This window comes from Vulpes lagopus, chromosome 23 (assembly GCF_018345385.1).
Source record: "Vulpes lagopus strain Blue_001 chromosome 23, ASM1834538v1, whole genome shotgun sequence".
In the NCBI taxonomy this organism is placed as follows: domain Eukaryota; kingdom Metazoa; phylum Chordata; class Mammalia; order Carnivora; family Canidae; genus Vulpes; species Vulpes lagopus.
The window spans coordinates 17,043,803-17,059,975 of NC_054846.1; positions in this window are offsets into that span (position 1 = coordinate 17,043,803).

The window sequence follows — 16,173 nt, forward strand, 5'->3', positions numbered from 1 at the left end:
ATTTTCTGACTCAGTTCCTCATATACAGTGTTATTTTATATTTTAAATTTCAAGTTCTTTCTGCTTTGGAGGATGGCTAAAGTTTGTCTTGAATCAGATATTGTTTGAATTATTTAGATGCTTTCACTGGAAGTGAAAAATTGCTGAACTTCTGGATACAATAAGAAAATATCCTCCTCATGTCTGTATCCTAGACACCTGAGTAAATCTGTTTTCTTCTCAAAAGAGGTTCTTTTGGGAAAAAAATGACTTCTGGATCCTTGTCTATGACTTTCCTTACCCATGTGACCAGATCAACTATTATGGCCATTAATTCATTTAGAATATGAACCAGTTCAGGTTGAAAAAATTTAGTTAATCAATAGTGATTAATTTTATTACATTTTGCTTTTAGATTGAATTGCGCAGAGAACATATTTTGGAAAAATGGCCCGAATAGCAATCATGAGAGTATGTCAAGATAATTGTTTTATATAATGCACATCCTTTTGCTAAACAGACAAGTTTTCCCTTGGTGGTTGTTTCTGCTCTCTGAAGTAAATGAGGAATACTATCCACAATCCAAATCTGTGGACAGAATCAAGTCCCTAGATATCTCTAAGCCATGACTGGGACCAGATAGGACTGTCATAGTCCTGGCCCTGAATGCCCAGGCAGCCACCCTGCATACATCCAAATGAAAATAAGAACCTGGTGAATCAACAGGAGTTAAATGGCATCTGATGGGAACTAAGGAATAAAATAGATACTATAATCCATAACACCTCATGCAACTGGATTAATTCCTCAGAGAATTTTCTTTTTCTAAGTTCTGAAGGGGGATTCCTCCAAGGGTAACAAATACTTATAAACTGCAGATCTTTTAAAGAAATAATTACCTTGCCCATAAGAGACCTAAGAGGAATGTCTGCCTGTCTCTGCTTGGCATAACTGCCACCTCATGGATTAATGAATTCTGTGTCCTCCAATTGCCTCATTATGTACCTCTGTATTATATGAGTAGCCAAATGTATCAGAATTCACTTTAATGAATATGAGTCATTCCTTATTTTTTATGATTTAGACTCACTGGTTTGTAAGTAAGCCATTAACTGTGCTAAAAATAAGAGATACTACCTGCTGGAAAACCTGTGTAGCAAAAGGGCTCATGGCCAAGATCACCAAAGAAATGGGTGGGGAGATGAGGGGGTATAATGGTGAAAAAAAAATACCCTCCCCCCATTTTTAAGGTTAAAAAAGCAGTCCTTTTACCAGAATGCTTAATTTTATGGTGCTGTGGATTCACAGAGCCAAACAATTTTGCGACCATATTCAGAACCACACTCAGTCTATTTTGTAGTAAAGAATTCAAAATATCCATGTCTGTTTTCTCATAGAAAAAGAAGTCTCAGTCTTTCTGGTTATGATGCCTCTTCCAAATTCTGCAGTTAAGCATCCTCAAGAAGAGTAAACAGGAGTCTGTGGTCTGAATTAGGTGTTTCAGTATTTTAACAGCTTCTTCTGCTAAATGATAGCTTCTTCTTAAAAGTTAGTTTCAGGTTTAACCCAGAGATCATGAAATACATTGCTTTAAAGAGAGAGTCTCTGTCTATATATGTATCTATTTGGTTTATTATCTGTCTACCCCTTTTAGAAAGTGAATTCCATGAGAGCAGGGACTTGGTTCACGGCTATATTCCCAGTGCCCCAAACAGGGAGGGTTTGGCTCATAGTCAATTATCGATATATGTATTTGTTAAATAACTTGCCAGAATATAGGGTTATAATATTAATACTTACTATAAAATAATTTTATTAAGGCATAAACCTGGAAATTAAAGTTTCCCTTAACTGGACACTGTGGCATGGTTATTAAATATAGAGATTGTAAATGAAAAGCAGAGAAATTAATTCTATGATTTTCATTTGAAAAGTATAATTTAAATGGACTTTTGAGATCAGATTTATTTTTAGATAAAATACCATGAACTCCATCTCATTATATCGATTAGCTTCTTTGGCTAACTCGTGTTTGAAATGGTATAAGTCAAATGCATTAGCCAGGTTTACTCATTCTACAAATTAGTATTAGCACCCCTTCTATGAAAGGCTCTGCTAAATATTAGGCATACAAAGCTGGAAAAGATACCCTTTTCTTCTTTTCTTCCCAGAGAAGCTTGCGGTCCAAAGAGATACAATAAATCAAAATTGTAGCAGTGCATAATTACAATGATAAATTCTCATGCAGAGTTTACCTGAGCTGAAGAGTGCATACTAACAATATGAGGGATCCAGAGAATGCTCACTTGAGGAGATGATACTAGACCTATGTCTGGAAATATGAGTAGAGTTTGATAAGATGAAGAAATAAAGAAGGAAAATTCAGGCAAATGGGACTGTATGTTGAAGATAGGGTGGTCTGAAACATCATAATACAATTGAATGCTGAACATAGGTCCCCATGACTGGAAAAAGATCAACTCCAATAAAAGAAAGGAAATGATCTCATGCTTCCAGCCTATATAACCCTTGCCAATCTTCAATAATCATCTTATAGAGCCAAAGTAGAGGTCTTACAGATACAAAGATAAATTCCAGCTTTTGTTTGTTTGTTTGTTTGCTTGCTTGTTTTGAGTGTCATTAGTGTAAACAGTAAAGGGGAACAGACAATTTTCTCATTTTTCATTTTTTGAGATGACATTATGTCTGAGGCATTTTGGTTGTTTCATCTCTTAAAATGGTCATTGTCAGGTATTTACTTAGAGGAAATGAACCTACATAAACTAGATCTACTTTGCTTGGTTACACTTTGGAGCGGGCTTCTCAGATAGAATATTCAGCCAATCTCTCCACACAGGAATTCCTCCAATCCAACTTAACAGGGTCCTAATCCTGAGCTGCTCACAAGCTCTAGTTTTTCAAGTGTACTTATAAGTGTAATTTATATGATTTACATGCAGTATAAATGAATGGAAGAGTTTATCTTTAGTTTTTTGTGAATCATAAAATTATACAGTTACATTCAAAGAGAAGTGTTTTGTAGCAGGAAAGAATATGGCAAGTATAAAAAAACCTGGATCAGAAAATGGAAAATAAAGGAAGAAAGAAAAAGAGAGAGAGGAGAGAGAGAGAGAGGGAGAGAGAGAGAGAGAGAAAGAAAGAAAGAAAGAAAGAAAGAAAGAAAGAAAGAAAGAGGAAAGAAAGAAAACAGAATAGAGATAATAGATGGCAATGTGCATCCTGTAGCATGGAATAAAGGACATAATGTGGTATCCTGGAGGGAGGTTGGGCTGGAGAGTGAGGCGGTGAGGATTATGGAGGACTACGGACCTGAAAACCATAGGGATACATTTTTAATCATTGAAGTGGTGTGATATAATCTTCATTTGAAATTTCAACATTGAAAGAAAATGCTAAGAGCAAAATACAGAACATTTTAATTAAATAATGATTTTCAACATTTTCTTTCACTATTCTTTAATCTTGTAAAATAACACTATTATATATTACTGTCTAAAGAATGTAAAGTGTTTCTTTATGATCTTTAATATAATTGTTCTTGTTATAAATAGCTATTTATATATAAGCTATATATATAATGGAATATGTATAAGCTATATACTATATAGCATTATATATATCAATATATATATATATATATATATAATGAAATAATACCTTTGTATAATATCTTAATTGGGTTGATCTTTCTGTAATCATTCATAAGACTTCCAAGTAAACAGAGGAATGTAATTTTTTGTTGTAGCATACATTCATTCCTCCTGATACATAGACATTTGGACCCAAGCAATAACACCAATAGTTTTCATTGTCTTTAAATGCAGGAAGAGTTGGATGGAAACCTCCCCCCACCCCCTTTCCTTCAGCCAGATAGGTGCTTTTGTACTAAAAGACATTTGTTGAAGCATCTGTAAAATGTTATGCTTAATTAAGCACATTTTCATTACAATGAATAAAACAGCAGAGGCAGGGTTTTTCAACCTAAGAAAAAGTAAGAAAATAATAAATAAAAAAGCAGTATAAAAGCTGGTCTTCTATCCTCCCACCTATGCAGAGAACTAAAACAAACAATAACAACTAATTAGTATTGGCCCTGGTTCTGTTCTAAGAAGCCAAAAATGAAACACCCACAAAAGAAAATGGTTCCTTGTTCACTGCATCTAGTTTGTTTTCACTTTTGAATAATGAATAAACAAGATTCCAAAGATAATGCAGGAAACATGAAAGTGAAGTGGGTCAGAACAAGAGACGTTTAAACTTGTCCTTAGTCTGCAACCAACCCTGTAAAATTTTTAATGAAAAATCTAGACCATTCTTCTAAGATTCCCAGAACAAGTATTTTCACCCCCTTTAGCAAATGATTTAGCAGAATAAATGAAATTCTAAAAATAAATGAAAGAAAGGAAAGGAAACAGTATCTAACAATTTTGCATGGCATAACACAACACTGATGAATTGTTGTTGTTTAGAGGTAAGGATCTAGTTACCTTAGGGCACTGTGATAACATGAATAGACCTTGAAGGGATTACGCTAAATGAAAGAAGTCAGACAGAGAAAGACAAATATCATATGATCTCACTTATATATGCAACCCTGAAGAAATAAATACAATACAACAAAAACTAAAAATCCCAGCAAACTCATAGAAAAAGAGATCAGATTTGTGATCACCAGCAGTAGGGGTGGGGAGAGGGGGAAATGGAAGGATATCTACCAACTTCTACTAATAAGTAAGTACTGGGGATGCAACACAGAACACCCTGACTATGGTTAATACCGTTGTATGATGTATAAGAGTTAAGAGAGGTAGATCCTAAGGATTTTCATCACAAGGAAAGCTTTCGTTTTTTTTTTTCTTTTCATTTCATTGTATCTATATGAGATGACAGATGTTAACTAAATCTACCATGGTAATCATTTCACAAAATTTATAAGTCAAACTAACATGCTGCATACCTTAAACTTATACAGTGATGTATGTTAGTTATTTCTCAGTGCAACTGGGAAAATAAAGAAATTGAGGTTAAAAATAAAATGAAACTCTTTAAAAGTAAAAAAAAAAAAAAAAAAAAAAAAACCAGTTGTTTTTAGCCAAGTCTCAGTGATGTACACAATACATTTAGTATTAGGCTCCCAGCCTTTCTGGCTGTTTTCTAAATTAGACATAATAAAATTTAGCCATCATAAAAAAGGGGTGTTGTTGTCACTGTAGGGAGCTTGGGGCAAGTAGGCTCCTCCTGCTGTGCTAGCTACCTTACTTCTCCAACTCAGACATTGCGGGAAGTCCTTTTTGGGGGCTGTTTCATCTCTAACGTTATATAATCCCAGTCATTCTCAAAGTGTGGTCTCCTGATAAAGCGACAGCATCATCAGAATTTATAAGAAATGTAAATTCTTAGACCCCAATCCTATACCTACTTTCCTTATATACCTCAAAAATATTTTGTTTCCTGATTCCTTTGCCAACGAACTGACATACTATGAGTGGCACACAGAAGTCCACTGAAAAGCTGCAAAACTGGATGCCTTTGGTGAGCATATCAAATACACTACTTTCCTCTCCGTTTAAAGCTCCGTGTCCAATGTCATCACCTGTTCACAATTTGTTCATCCTCTTTGGTCTGCCCCTTTCCCTTGTCTGTGACCCAGCTGAGGAACCTATAAGCCAAAGTGGAGATGAGATCTGACAGTTTTAAGGAACAGACACAAAGACATGGGAGAACAATTTATGCAGAGGTCCTAACAGTCCAAAGAGTTCCAGGAGTCACTCAACTGAAAAAAAATAACTAAATTTGAGGTGACATATTTGGGGATGGATTCATTAGGAAGTGGTGTAATATACAGGCTTTGATTCATTTTCCAACTCAAAGTGGAAGGATAGTACATTATTTTTATTTGCATGTTGTTAACAATAATAGCTATTCCTTCTTCTTAAGAAAAATGAAATAAGTGACAAAAACAATCTTACATGTGAAATGGCCTTACACAATTCCAGGCACCTAGTCAGCACTCAATAAGTATTGATCAGTGCTGCTGATCAGCAGAGAAACCTACTTACAACAAACCCCAGGGGACTTGGAAAAAAATAGCAATGTCTTATTTGCCAGACACAGGCTTGCCCATCCTCTGATGCTGTGTCAGTATAAAATAGTAATGTTGCCGGTAGCAGTGAACCCGAACATTGAATTCTGATTGAAATTCAATCATAACCATCATCAAAATACAACTCCCAGACTGTCACATCTCCTTAAGTGAGAGTGGCTCAGGTTTTATTCTCAATTCAGGTTAGGAATCAAGCTAAAAAGAATCTTATTCCATGTCATAGTTCCTCTGTTCCATCATTTTTCCTCAGAGCTTTATCAACTCTTCCCTTCTCAACTGTGAAAATGTTGGTTCTCTACTACACAGTTGATCCTTGAACAACATGGTTTGAATCATGTGGTCTACTTCGATGCAGATTTTTAAAAAATACTGTAGAGTACTGTAAGTGTATTTTCCATTTCTTATCATTTTTCTCAAGAATATATTCCTTTCTCTAGCTTACTTTATTATAAGAATACAGTATATAATAATGTAACATACCCAACTGTCTATATTATTGGCTCTGGTGAGCAGTAGGTTATTAGTAGTTAAGTTTAGGGGCAGTCAAAATTATATGCAAATTTTAAAAAATTATATGCAGATTTCCAACCATGTGGGGAATGAGTGCCCTTAAGGTTTCAAGGTTATTCAAGGGTTAACTATACTAGTTAGCTTCTCATTAAGAGGACCTCTAGAAAAAACTTTATGCACTTTTTGACATTTCTCTTTATTTCAATTCTTTTAATAAGAGATTATCATTATTGTTATATAAATAAATACACAATTATTAAAGCCATTGGCAAGTATTTGCCCATTTGAATGAGTAACAAATTTAGATAGTATTATGCTATAGGGATAGAAAGAAATGGAAGTCTTGCTGTTGGGCATGAATTGCATCCATAAATCCTTTTCATAAAAGAAAGACCCATTCTTCAGAAACAGGTAGGATTTTGAATCTTGCTACCAACTCAGTTCTGATGGGGAGAAGCTAGAGCTAGCAGACTACACAGCAGGAACTATGAACCTAACTCAAAGTGGACTCATCCAGAATCTATCTTTGAAGAGCTAGTTTGTCTTTGACAAGTTCAGTTTCCACTAAAATTAGTACTACTCTATTCTGCATTGGTGCTACAGTTTAAGGGCAGGAAAGAGTACTGTAAGTTTTTATAAATTGTTAAATCTTCGTATTGAAAAATAAGTAGGTCTATAGAGCAAAGGGACACCTCATCTCAAGTCCAGTGTAGGGTTTGCTTGTCTAAGTCTGCTCTGAAAACTCTGCTTCCATACAAACAGTTTTGGAAATAGCTTGGAATTCTCTTTATCATTTACACATTTCTATTCTGAATATTCTCAGTGCTGCCGGGGAGTGTTTTCAGTTCTGAGAAGCAACCAAGTGCCCATAAATGGGCAATTAGGTTTCGGCTTTTACAAGAAAGTACTGAAATCATAAAGCAAAGATCAAAAGTGGAAATGACTCTAGGGATCCAGCAAGTGAAAAAGCAGGCCACGTGTAAGTGTGCCTGAGGGTATTGTGGGAGTGGTGTGGCCCACAGAGAGAACCAGATCATTCACAGCCAGGCCCACAGCAGAGGGGCCTCTCTAGGTAGCTGCTGCCATGTGAGATGCAGATACAGTGTGGATATAGAGAGAAAAAAGACCTCCTGATGTTTTAATATTGTGTATAATTTTTTAAAAGACTTTATTTATTAAAGAGAGGGCACATGCACAAGCAGGGGGAGAGGCAGAGGGAGAGGGTGAAGGAGAAGCAGGCTTCCTAAGGAGCAGGGAGACCAATGTGGGCCTTGACCCTAGGGCCCCAGGATCACAACTCCAGATGAAGGCAGATGTTAAACTGACTGAGCCACCCAGGCACCCCTCATTTTTCTAATTCTGTGTAACAACTTATCACAAACTTGGTGTATTAGTTTACTAGGGCTGCCATAACAAATTAACACAACTTAGAGGCTTAGAACAACAAAAATTTATTGTCTCACAGTTCAAAGGGCAGATGTGCAAAATTAAGGTGTCGGCAGGGTTGGTCTGCTTCCTAGATTCTGAGAGTGAAGCCAATCACTGACTCCCTCCTAACGTCAGGTGACTGCCAGCGACCCTGGTGCCCCTTGACATGGGAGCTATGTAACAGCAATCTTTGCCTCCAGTTTCACATGACATGGAGAGACTTCACCCTTTCTGCCCATCCTCATCCAAGATATCATCTCAAGATCCTTACCTGAATTACACATGAACAACCCTGTTTCCAAAAGAGATCACATTCTAAGTTTCCTGTGGACATTACTCCTGGTGGCTACAATTCAAACCACTACACTCGGCAACTTAAAACAACATAAATGTATTATGTCACAGTTTCTGTGGGTCAGGAATCCTCCATGGATTAGCGGGGTCTTTCGCTCAGCAGCTCACAGGCTGAAATCAAAGTGCCAGCCGGGATTGCAATATAATCTGAACCTCTGGGTCTTCTTCCAAGCTCACTGGTTATTCTTCAGTTCCTTGAGGGAATAGATTAGGATCTAACTTTTATCCTCGTTGCCAGCCAGGGGTCACTCTGAGCATGTAGAGGCTGCTCCAGGCTTCATCTCTTCTTCCACAACATTACCAAGCTTTCTCTATTTCTCCACCTTATGTTAAGGAGACTTTTAAAATGTGGATCATCTACTATCTGAGAAAAAAAAAGAAAAAGAAGAAAGAAGAAAGAAAGAAAGAAAGAAAGAAAGAAAGAAAGAAAGAAAGAAAAAGAAAGAGCAAGAAAAGAAAGAAATGCTCTGTGTGTTACACTCACTGTGCATGGGATGCCTTGAGGCTATAGATGTAGGATTACTCAATTCTTTATGAAAACTCCTCCCATCGATGGAAATAGAAACCTGCTTGGCCACTAGCACCTGCTGCCTGGAGTATCTCATAATCCTCTGAAAACAATAGAGGGTTATAAACAGTGAAAACTCTAAAGAACTCTGGAAACCTGATGGGTCACTGAACATTATTAAAAAATAATAGCTAAGTTTAAGTTACAACTATATTTTAAGGCTTAATACCAAACTGCAACCTCACTAATCACCACAATTTTATCAACAAAAATCTTAAACAGAAGGTCAATTTTCTTGTTCAAAGTGGAGAGTTTGTTTAATTAGAATCAGCACTTAATAAAGGATAAACATTAACGTTTTACACAGGACCAACACCACCAAGCCAAAAGGGTTGTTTATATGGACTTCCTTTCCAAAGGAAAAAAGAAATGAGAAGCGGGACTTCTTTGTCATCGAGCATCTTGGTCATTGAAGATCTGAACCTTTTCCCGGAGATAGTTATGGGATGTTTAGAAAGAGTGTGTGTGTGTGTGTGTGTGTGTGTGTGTGTGTGTGTGTGTCCAGTGGCTGGGCCTGTGAGTCACATTTTCAAGGCCTTCGCTTTTCCCCACACAGATACACTCTATGGCACCCACAGGACAGCATTTCTTACCCCCAACCAGAAACACAGAGGCAAATAATGTGGCCAGAGGAGACATCTCCAGGGTTCATATTTGCTCTTTGAATATAAATGAGATGAGCAAATATTTTAAGAGGGATAAATTCTTAACTTAGGTGCCAGAAAGAAAAAGCAAACCAGTTCCTGTGAAGGTATTTACAAAGTGGGCAAGTTTGCATAAAGCACTGTGTCAAACACCAAGAATGCAGAAGCAACGTGTTTCCTTTGGACGCTGCAGAAACTGAGGGAACTCAGAAAGGCTGCCACTTGGGTGTTACTCTGGAGTATTCTCTGTCACAGCAGCTATATTACCTCTCATCTTGTGTCTATTTCAAGTCTTGGACCCATCAGGAAAGTTCCCAGAAATTCTGCAGTGAATGTATTCAATTAGGCACTTTATAAAGAAGCCTTGGCTGATGCAAATCAAAGCAGCCACACTGTAAAGCAAAGGCCAAGGTCACAAAAGCATAAACTAGAATTAGCCATAAGTAAGAAGCATGAAGGTTTTGTTTACAGAACACAATGTGGAGCAACAATTCTTCATTTTTGTGACTGATATGACCTATTTTAATATATGCCTGTCTCCGTGAGCTAAATTAACCATACCTTTTCCAGTTCCTTATATCACTCCGCTACGTGCAGCCAAAGTCTGAAAGACAGCAAGTTAATTTATGTATCCTTCCCTTGCCAAGTGTGATTAATTGATGTAATATGTCAATTCCTTTTATGCAAATGTTAAAAATGCAACTTCATCTATATCCATATATATTGTAGATAAATGCTTTCAGAAGGGATGATCTCACTGGGGAGTCATGGGCAGGAGCTTCTTCACAGTTCAATTTAGGAGATATTTATCACACTAGTCCCAAAACACTGCTTTGTGCTATGAAAGAAGTAGGTGCAACTGTGCTCTCAAAATGCTTAACATCTAGTAGAAAAGATCAGCTTTGCCCTCTCCACACCTGCCATCCACATCTTCCTGGCTTCTGGACCTCAGCAGAAGGAACTACTCTTACATTACTAAGGCCCCAAATTTAGGAGTCATTGTCTCTTCACTGCCTCCATCTATTTCATCAGCAAATCCTACAGATTCTATTTCCAAAATATATCATGAAGCTGCCTTCTTGTCGTCCTGTGTCACCAATCCATTTCTTATCTATTGCTAAAAACAAATCACTCCAAAACTTTGCCTCCATGAAACAACTTGTTTTTTGAATGCCCACGGATTCTGTGGATCAGGAATTCAGACAGAGCACAACAGAGACTGGCTGGAAGATAAAGTCATCTGAAGGAACATTCACTGGCACGTTGGGTGGCTGATGCTGGCTGGGGGCTGGCAGTCTCAGTTTTCTCTCCATTTGAATCTCTCCATGAGGTCTCTCTGCATAAAGTAATCTGGGCTTCCTCACAACATAGTGGCTGCCTTCCCAAAGCAAGGAAGCTCTATCCTTTTTACTGTACAGACTAAGTCATACCATCACTTCTACCTTATTTTGACGTTTTGAGGAGTCACAGGCCTTTATTCGATTAGAGTGGGGAGAACATTGATCCCACCTTTTCACAGAAGCAGCATCAAAGCATGTGGGATGCGAGATATTGGCATGTACAATCCTCCATATCTGGATTACCACAGCATCCTTCCAAGTAACCTTACCCATTATCCACTATCTCCTTCAGTACAATTTCCCCACCAAAGACAGAGTAATCGTTCTCTTTACATTACATTTAAATCAGAAACTGTCTCCTCCTCATATAATAGAGACATCAAATGACTTTCAGCTTAACTTCAAATAAAATAAAAACTTCTTGCATTGGTCCATAAAGCTCTGCACATGTTCCCCCCCCCTGCCTTTGTACACGAGAAGACTTCTATTTCCTCTTTCCTTCTCCTCAGGGCTTTTACACACCTTTGCCTCTGCCTGAAATGTTTTTCTTCCCCTCTTTCCATGGCTATGTTCCCCTGAATTCTCTTTACTACTGAGCTTAAATTTCACCTTCTCAGGAGGGCCTTCCCTGATGAAGCCAAATCCCTGATGGTTGGTTTTGTGTCAACTTGACTGGGTCATGAGATGCCCAAACACCTGACTAAACATTGTTTCTGGGTGTGTCTGTAATGGTGTTTCTGGATGAGAATAGCATTTGAATCAGTGGACTCAGTAAAGCAGGTTGATTGCCCTCCTCACCATGGTTAGGCATCATCCAATCCACTGCTGGAGTAAATAGAACAAAAGGTGAAGGGGGAATTTACTCCTTTTAGGCATGGCTGCTGGAGCTGGGACATGGCCTTTCTTTTGCCCTTGGACTGAGATTCATCAGCAACTCTGCTTATCAGGCCTTTAGACACTATCTAAACTGCACCATCAGCTTACCTAGGTCTCTGTCTTGGAGATGGCAGATTATGGGACTCATCAGTCTCCATAACATTGCAACTCAATTTTTCTTAATAAATCCCATTCTCTCTCTCTCTCTCTCTCTCTCTCTCTCTCTCTATCTCTCCCTCTCCTTTGCTTCTTTGAAGAAATTTGACAAATGATACCCCTTATCTAAAATATCTTGGCCTCCATGATAGTTTTAATATCAGCTCCTCGCTTGTTTTTGCATATTATATAATATATAATTTCTTCACTTGCTGTGTTGCTTCTTCTTCTTCTTCTTCTTCTTCTTCTTCTTCTTCTGCTTCTGCTTCTTTTCTTCTTTTCTCTCTCTCATTCATTTTATTTTTAGTATAATGTCCCCACTAGGATATGGAATCCATGAGGTTATTCCCTGTCATGTCCTAATACCTGTATTGCACCTGACATAGAGTAAGCACTCGAGAAATATCTCTGTTATGAAAAAAGTTAATGTATTTTCTAAGAATTATAGAATAATCTATAATTTAAAAGTTCTAAAGAGAAGTACAAAATTCACAGTGAGATGGCTTACATGGAATCAGAATGATCAGGGAAGGTTTCATGAAGGCAGCTTTGAGTTGGGTTTGAAGTATGCATGTGAGAGGAGTCACGCAGGTGGGAAAAACAGAGAATATTGAGGGAAAGTCCAGAAGGCAAATTTAAACAGAGGATAAAATACTTAAAAAGTTAATAGAGGAAAGGAATGAAGGGATTGTGTGGGTCCAGATAATGAATAACCTTCAATGATATATTTAGGGACTTTGACATTATTCTACAATGAATTAGGACTGCATTTCATGGGGTTTTTTTTTTGTCTTTTTTTATTTTATTTATTTTTTTAATAATAAATTTATTTTTTATTGGTGTTCAATTTGCCAACATACAGAATAACACCCAGTGCTCATCCCTTCAAGTGCCCCCCTCAGTGCCTGTCACCCATTCACTTCATGGTTTTAAGCAGAGATTGAGACATGAAGTAAATTGTATCAAAAGACTGTAAAGGCTGTCCTGGCAATAGTATATGCTGTAGAGGAATGAAATTGAATAAATATTGTGTAAATTTTTTTTCCTAGATAAGTTACCTGCCAAAGGGCTAAATTATCCTGTGGAACTTCTAGCTAAAATCCAATCCGGAAACCCAAGGTGATTATTTTACCCTATAAACTAGAAATATGATACCACTTCTATTTCTTGCAAGCAGAGAGACTAGGGATATTCCCAAGTAGAACTTTATTTTCCCTCAAAAAGTTGAATTTATCACCAACTACTAAAATTTCCCCTTCATAATTTGGATAGAATCCTATTCTAAATGTAAATGCTACAATTTGTTGGCTTTCCTTTTAGCAATAGCATCATTTGCCTAAATGAAACATAGGCACTAGAAAATCTCTTTCCTCAGCCTTAAGGTTTTAGAACCTAAATGGAGGGGAAAACATTATGGTTAAAATGAAGGAAATGCTGACCATTATATTACTCAGTGAATTATTTAGTTAAAAGAAAATCTCTAAACACAGAAACTATTTATCTACAAGTTTCCAAGTTCATGGAATAGTAATTTATTACTTCCCATTTGATTAAACTATCCCATGAAATGTCGATGGCATTCCTTTCCAAAAGGGACTCTTAAACTTTTTCTATTGCAGTTTCCAATGTAAAAACTCTCTCACCTTTGTAAAATCTATTTATCTAATGGCAGGAGACCTACAGGCTTGCAACAGTAATGGCAATATCAAAGCTATAGATCATCTCAACCAGGAGGATTTTTGCCCCATGGCACTTTTTTCTGAGGACAGATATAAATCCAAGAGGAAAATAGCTGCTCAAGTACAGCCACGATATTACACTTGTGAACTGCAGTCCATGAGCAAAACCCTGATATTGATCTTTTAATATTTAGACCATTTCTGTTTATTACCACCCTTTGGTTGGATATTTTTAGATTTCTTTTCTTGTCGACCCTTGTTATAACTATGTTATTTTTACCCATAACTAAACTCATAGCATCATATGATGGAGCCAGCTAATATCTAACAAATTGGATTTTGGTTGAGAAAATAATTTTAGTATTTCCTCCTAAAAGAGACCTTTTTCCCTATATCTTATCACTAGATTATTGAATAGATAAATTATGATCAACAGGCCTCACATGCTGGTTGTTGGTTTGATAAGGATATTTCAGAAGCAAAGAAAAAACATAATTAAGTTAGCCACATGGCACTTAAACAGGAGTATAAAAACTTCCTAAGAATGTGTTGAGTTTAACAAATGCCTTATTACTTAAAAAAATAGTCACAAAACCTGGAGTATAATAGATTCTAGTGGGAGGCCCCGGATTTGGCAGTTAGGACTAATAATTATGGTAGATTTTGGAACATAGTTGCTGACAGCATGGCTCTGGGTAAAGTTTCTCTGCGAGCACAGATCTCTATTGACATATGGGAAGCTTATCCTCACAGTTCTCTGCCCCCATGGTGCCCCACACGTCGCTATGATAGCAATATTATAGCACATTATTTTATAACTGTTTATTTGTCCATCTTCCCCACTAAACTGAACTCTTCAAAGCCAGATATTTTAATCCCCATTTTCTTCTTATTTCTCTCTATAGTCCTAGTAACTAGCATAAGTCTGATCAATAGAAAAAATTCATTATATATTTATTGCATGTATGTGTATTTTTAAATAATCAGGGACAAATGTCTCTTAAAATGTAGACTACATTGCTTTTTCTGGATAAGATCAATAACATCTTTAGTCATTACTCACCTTACTAAGCATGTGATGAAAAAAGGATCCAAGTTAAACTCTTTTGCCCTCAGAGTCATTTAAACTTAGTTGGATTTTGATCCATGCCAATCCTTACCAATCACTTCAATCATTCCTCAAGCACAATGAAGTTTGTATTCATTCAACAAGTTCTTCTTATTCTATATATTTGTTGAATTCCTTTAAGGCATTAATCTATTTTCTTCTTAAGAAATGAATATTTCATTTTCCAATGCTCCAGGAATGGTAAAGAAGAAGTGGTGTAACCACCACTCAGTTTTATCAAATTTTAACACTATGTTACATGTATTTCTCATAATTTTTAAGAAGTTAAATATTGTATGTATAACTAAGGGTCTCCATGTACCTCTCCCTAAGACTTGTCTCCCTTCCTAGCATCCTATAGATATTTTTATACTTTTCCCAACTACTTTTGCTCTATAGGTATTATAGATTATATTTTGCAGATTTAAATCTTCATGTAAACATTATGTTATATATGTCTATTTAATTTATATTTACTTACCATTAATTTATTTATTCAACTAATAGTATTGACTTTCAACTATGAGCCAAGCAAGGTGCTGAAGATATAGCAGTGAACACCAATAACCTCCTGCCTTAATGACATGTTCATAAAGGGCCACATAGAAAATGAACAAACAAATATGTAAACAGCTAATATCTCAAATGATAAACACTATAGAAATAAATCAAGCAGGAAAAAAAGTGTATGGTATTGGGATGTGAAGTGATCCAATAGTTGTTATTTTAAGTAGAGTTTTATGGAAAGACATTAATATTAAGGAGATTTTGGAGCACAACCTGAAGTCTGTGACAGTGTGATCCTAGAAAACAAAAGAGAAATGCAAGTGCAGGCAAAGAATACATCAAGTGTAAAGGTACTGAGCTAGAAAATTTTCTAGAATGGTTGACAAGCCACATACACACACAAAAAAAAAAAAAGAAAAGAAAAAGAAAAAGTTGTATTGGGAGCAGAAAGCACACCGTTAAGGGATTTTCAGCCATTGAAAGAACTTGGCTTTTATTCTGAGTAAAATAGACAAACTGAAGAAAGACATGATATGCTAATATTTATATTAAAATTCTATGGGTGCCTGGGTGGCTCAGTTGGTTAAGCATCTACTTCCAGCTCAAGTCATAATCTCAGGGTCCTAGAAGCCCCATTAGGCTACTTGCTCATTTGGAAATCTACTTCTTCCTTTCCCTCTGCCATTCATTCCCCTCCCCGCTTGTACTGTCTCTCTCAAATACATGAAATCTTTTTATAAATGAATAAAGTTGTATTGATTTTGTTGTCATCTGAAGAACAGACCACAGAAGAGCAGTGATAAAAGCAGGGAGACCAACTAGGAGGAAATTTCAGTAATCCAAGCTGAGATGATGGCTGGTCAGAAGTGGTCTGATTCTGGATATATTTTAAGGAATTGC